Source organism: Saimiri boliviensis, chromosome 2, assembly GCF_048565385.1.
Source record: "Saimiri boliviensis isolate mSaiBol1 chromosome 2, mSaiBol1.pri, whole genome shotgun sequence".
Lineage (NCBI taxonomy): Eukaryota > Metazoa > Chordata > Mammalia > Primates > Cebidae > Saimiri > Saimiri boliviensis.
In genome coordinates, this window is record NC_133450.1 from 238,444,444 (window position 1) to 238,450,557 (window position 6,114).

The following is a 6,114-nucleotide window of genomic DNA, read 5'->3' on the forward strand; positions in this document are numbered from 1 at the left end:
ATCCTCATCCCAGGTCATGCCCTTGTGTAGTCTCCCCCCACAGTCAATCAGGCTGGTCTGTGTGGCCAGTGAGGTGTGGCAAGAGTGGCTGGGTCACAGAGGGCATCACGGTTTCAGCCTTGCATCTTCAGATAGCTTGTTCTGGGGCAAATCAGCCACCATGTTGTAAGGATGCTCAGCCTGACCTGCAGAGAGCCCTGTGTGGGTAGGAACGAGGCTTCCAGCGAACAACCAGTACTGACTCACTGTGTGAGAGTGAATCACCTTGGAAGTGGAGCCCAAGCCCCAGTAGAGCCTTCAGATGAGACTGCAACCCTGGTTGACGTCTGACTGCAGTGGCGTAAGAAACCCTGAGTCAGAAACACCCCGAAAAACCCCAATTTTTGCCACGCCAAGTGAAAGAGAATAAATGATGATTGTTGTGTTTGAGCTCCGTGTTTGGAGGTAATCAGTTCCATGGCAATAAATAACGAACGTACTAGACATCTGAGCAGAGGCCTAGCTGCACTAAGGAAGCTGGATGAGAGCTGGGGAAGTGCTCAGGTGAAACGGGGCACACGGGAGCCCTGGGCAGAAACGAACTTGCTGTGCCTGAGGGACAGCCAATGCGATATTGTGGCTGGAGTGGAGTCAGGGGACGAATAACAGGGAGTGACTGGGCATATGAGGCAGAATCACACAGGTCAGGCAGCTGGGAACCCATGGTTTGGGGGTTGTACGCTGGCGGAAGGCCTTGCATGGTGATTTGCTCTGATTTATATATTTTAACAACCCTCCGTATACACAAAAGAACTGAAAGCAAGGTCTCAAAAGACCTATCTGTTCACTGATTCACAGCAGCCAAAAGGTGGCTACAACCCAAGTGTCTATCAAGCGATAAATGGATAGGCTGGGCGTGGTGGCTCACCTCTGTAATCCCAGTACTTTGGGAGGCAGAGAGAGTGGATCACTTGAGGTCAGGAGTTCGAGCCCAGCCTGGCCAACATGGCGAAACCTCATCTCTACTAAAAATACAAAAAGTAGCCGGGTGTCGTGGTGGGCACCTGTAGTCCCAGCTACTCAGGAAGCTGAGGCAGGAGAATCACTTGAACCCAGGAGGCAGAGATCGCAGTGAGCTGAAATTGTGCCACAGCACTCAAGCCTGGGCGATGGAGTGAGACTCCATCCCACTCCCTACCCCCCAAAAAAACAAAAAAACGAAACAGGTGAATGGATAAACAAAATGTGGCCTTATTCAGCCTTGAAAGGGAAGGAAATTCTACAAGAAGGGTGAACCTTGAAGACATGATACAAACTGAAACAATCAAGTTAGAAACACAAATACTGCAGGACTCTACCTATGTGAGGTATCTAAAGTAGTCAAATTCACAGAAGCAGAAGACTGCATGGTGGCTGCCAGGCATTGTGGGGAAGGGGGAATGGAGAATTAGCATTTCATGGGGACAGAGTTTCAGTCTGGGAAGATGAAAAAGTCCTACAGATTGACGGTGGTGACAGTCGCACAGCAACACGATGCACTTAATGCCTTGCGTCTGAACTGCCCCTGAACTGTCTACCTGTAATGATTGAAATGGTCATCACACCTGTAATCTGAGCACTGTGCAAGGCCGACGCAGGAGGATCACTTGAGGCCAGGAGTTCAAGACCAGCCTAGGCAACATAGTGTGACCCTGTCTGTACAAAAAAACGTTAAAATGTTAGCTGGGCGTGGTGGCACGTATCTGTAGTCCTAGCTACTTGGGAGGCTGAGGTGGGATCCCTTGAGCCACAGAGGTCAAGGTGGCAGTGAGCTATGATCATGCCACTGTACTCCAGCCTGAGTGACAGAGCAAGACTGTCTCAAAAAAAAATAAAATAAAAAAAAATAAAAAGGTAAACCTATGTGTAGTTTGCCGTAATTTCCAAAACCAACCTGCTGGTAGCTGTGTGTAAGTTGACTCTGGTGGGAGGCTTGACTGGAGGCAGGGAGACCGTGAGGCGGCTACTGTCATGGTCCAGGTGAGAGGCGGCCTGAACAGGGTAGTGGTGCTTTTCCGTCCCACAGCGATGAGGTGGGGAGGAGGGGTGGATTCTGAATGACTTCTGAGGATGCATCAAAGGATTGGCTGTGGGGCCTGAGAGAAAGGAAAGGGCTGTGGCCTGCGGGCAGGGAAGGAGGGAGGAAAACTGAGTTCTTGTCTGTCCATCCTGAGCTTGGGGCGTCTGGAGGCATCCAAATCTGAGGTCTGGGACCGCCTGATCAGTAGAGCATCGTGCTAGGCCCAGGCCTTAAGGAGCTGGCAGCTCCCACTTGCTGTCTCTTGGGCTGCTTACTCTTGAAACCCAGTGGGTGAATCTGGGAGATTCTGCTCTGGCCACTGTCTGACTGCAACCACACGTGAGGGGCGCAAGCCACAACCACCTCACTGAGCCCAGCAAGCTCACAGAACCAGGAGCAAGCAGGATAACACGGCGGCTGCTGCTGTAAGCCCCTGAGTTTTGGAGTGATTCACTATACAGCAAGAGAAAAATGAAACACATAGGTAACCACGTTGTTGAGGAATTAGTTCAGGAGACACGATTTTTCCCCCCAATCACTTACATTCTGCTGAGTAAGATGTCTCCTTTTGACACCTTAAGCCAATTCTCTAACTTTTCAGCCACTTCGCGTTATCAGAATGGCACCATTCCTATATTTAAGACTGACTCACGTTTCTTTGATAACTTAGCTTTCATCTCAACTGAAAACCATGGGTCTCAGCAACAGTGAATTTGAAAGGCAGCTGACCCAGGCCTCAGTGGTCCTGCGGCGACAGGAAGGATGACAGGACAGCCTGGACGTTGCTCGTGGCCGCTTCGACACTCCTTTGCAGATTGACCCCCTGGTGACTTCGTGGTATGGCTCAGTCTGATCAACACATTACGAACAGAAGTGACGTGTGCTCCCTCCAGGCCGGAGCATTTTATTGCTGGTGCAACTACCCCCTTCCTTTATACCTCTTTCCCTGCCACGAGACTGGACTCTCACACTGGAATGGGGGCTTCTCCACCAGCTGGGGTCCCTGGTGACTCTACTGAGCAGAGCCCGCCCCTGCCAATCCAGCCTGGACGCACAGTGCAAGCAGGAAATCAACTTGGTGGTTTGATCCCTGAGATTCAGGGAACTGCTCATTTCAGTAGCATAACCTCACTAGTCCTAATGGACACAGTAACAACAGAAGTTACTGTTTTGGTTTTTTTTTTTTGAGATGGAGTCTCACTCTGTTGTCCAGGCTGGAGTGCAGTGGCACAATCTTGGCTCACCGCAACCTCCGCTTCCCAGGTTCAAGAGATTCTCCTGCCTCCGCCTCCCGAGTAGCTGGGATTACAGGCACGCACCACCACGCCCAGCTATTTTTGTATTTTTAGTAGAGACAGGGTTTCACCATGTTGGCCAGGATGGTCTCGATCTCCTGACCTTGTGATCCACCCGCCTTGGCCTCCCAAAGTGCTGGGATTACAGATGTGAGCCACTGCCCCCTGCCGTTACTGGTTTTTGAGCTGAGAAGGTGAGTATGGGAATGAGCCATGTGGCCAGCAGGGGCCACGCAGTCCAGGCAGAGGGAACAGCGTGTGCTAAGGCCTTCAATGGGAGTGAGCTGGGTGTGTCCAAAAAAATCAGAGTGGTAGATGGTCCCTTTTCTTTGTTCCCCATACTCGTGAGAATTGGGGCTCTAAGGGTTTTTTTTTAGGAAATTTGGGGCCAGCTCCTTGCCTCGGGGGCAAGATGAAGGGGAAGCTGGCCCCAAATCTCCCCAGAAAAACCCTAGAGGCCCAGATAGCCGAGTCCTCCTACCGGCATTCTCGGACCACGCCTGTGGGAGGACTCGGCTCTCTGCCCCGCCGCTGTACCGTCTCTCGGTCTAGCCTAGCCGAGACTCCCAGGCCATGGTGCAGACTTGGGGGGACCCAGCATGCTGCACTGTCAGCTCGTGCCCCACAGCTCTCCTGGGCAATGGGTTTGCCCCGCCACGCCTCATGTCATTTCCTCCCCTCTGGATCCTCTGCCCACTCTGTCCAGTGCAGCCCCTCCATGGCCATTTGGACACCCATTTCTGTAACTGTCAGCCACTGGGGGCTGGAGCCCTTCACCCCGCTTCTCCCGTTCGCTGCTCCAGCAGCCCAGCATCGGCCACCTGGGTGCAAAACACTCCTCTCCCTTTGCAGGTCCTTCAGATTTCAAGGCAGGCCCCTCGCCCCCTTAGCTCCAGCCACCCGGCCTGGCCTGTTCCACATGGTGGTGATCTACAGCCTCCACCTACCTGGTCCCACCTCACAACGGGGTTAGCAGCGGAAAGGGCTGAATGGGGACTAGAACTCAGAACAGGAGAGCCCAGAGCCTTCTGTCAATGGTGCCAAACCTTGGCGCTGCGTCAGTCCCATAGGAACTAGAAGTGTCTGACCCTGATGTGACTCAATATCCCCTGGTATCCAGATCAGCAGTGGCAGGTTGGGCGTGTGGGCTGGCGTCCCACCACCAGGCCTGGACCCAGACCGACCGCTTAGCCCGCAGGTCCCCTGAGGCACGCAGCTGAGGGGCACCACTTCCCATGTCCGTAAAAGCCAAGGAGAGCTCAGGAGCCCCAGCAGAGGAGAGCTGCACCAGCCTGGTGAGGGCTGGATCTGCGCCTCCCCCGCCTCAGTGTCCCCGTGTGCCCACAGAGGCCCTGAGATGCTCCAGTGCTTGACAGGAAACCACCAGGCACACTCTGGCCTCACAACCCCACTCCAGGAATCTGCCCGAAGGAAACAGCATCCCAGTATCAAGGTGCCTAAAAATGTGAAGGCCAGAAACACGAAACCACCTAAGCGTCCCTTGGCTGGGGATGTGTCACATAAATCACGGGACACCTGTCAGATGGATGACTCTGCGTAGTGCGAATCAGGAAAGTATCTGGGCCTAAGGGACATGACAAGTGTGGCTTCAGTCCACAAGGAGCCACGTCGAATAAGGGCTTCTTCCTCCTGACCTTCAGCTCCTCCTCCTCATGGCCCCAACGTGGCTGCTGGGCTCCAGCCAGGAAGCAGGGGAAGGTCAAAGGGCAAACCCCGTGGCTTTTCTCAATGGCCAGAGACAGGTCACACCCCAAAATTATGGGAGGCTGAGGTATAGTTTTAATTGGCCCAGGACACATGTGGGGTTCAGAAGTAAGAGAGAGGGTAAGACCAAGAGCTGCAGAAAGAGCTCTGAGTTCACTTTAAGTAGAAGCAAATGAGAGACACGGCAGCAGGCAGAAACGTCTAGAACTACGCCTGCAGCAGGTGTGGCTGTGTACACGCAGGCCTGCGGTACAGACGGTCCCCTCTGGGAGTGAAGCTGGGAGGGAGAAAACTAGTCACCCTTTGTTTGTTGTTTTTTTTTTTGAAACGGAGTCTCGCTCTGTTGCCCGGGCTGGAGTGGAGTACAGTGGTATGACCTCCGCTCACTGCAACCTTCATCTCCTGTGTTCAAGCAATTCTCCTGCCTCAGTCTCCCGAGTAGCTGGGATGACAGGCACCTGCCACCACGCCCGGCTACGTTTTTGTATTTTTAGTAGAGATGGGGTTTCACCATCTTGACTAGGCTGGTTTTGAACTCCTGACCTCGTGATCCACCCACCTCGGCCTCCCAAAGTGCTGGGATTACCGGCGTGAACCACCACGCCCAGCTGAAATTAGTCACCTTCTATAAAATTGCTTTGACAAGTGATTGGGTGAAGGGTGACTATGATGGTTGTACAGTATGTCTGCCAGTTTTCTTCTCACCAGTCAGCACTCTTCCCTGCCTAGCGATGGAGTCCGACTCTCCTCCCCATGTTAGAAGGCAGCCTTGACTCCCAGTGGACCGACACAGCATGACTTCCAAGGCCAGGGCCTGGAAGGCAAAATGGCCTCCACCTGGTGCTCACATTGCAACTCTCACATTGGAAACCAGACGCCATGTTGCGAGGAAGCCCAGGCCACATGAGGCCGCCATGTGGAGGTGTTATGGCTGTGAAATAAAAATAAAATCTTAAGCCCCACTGACTGACTGAATATTCATCTTGGCCAAGGAGACCTGGCCATGACAAGACAGGTCAGTCACACCTCAGTACACCCCTTCCTCACTAACCAATA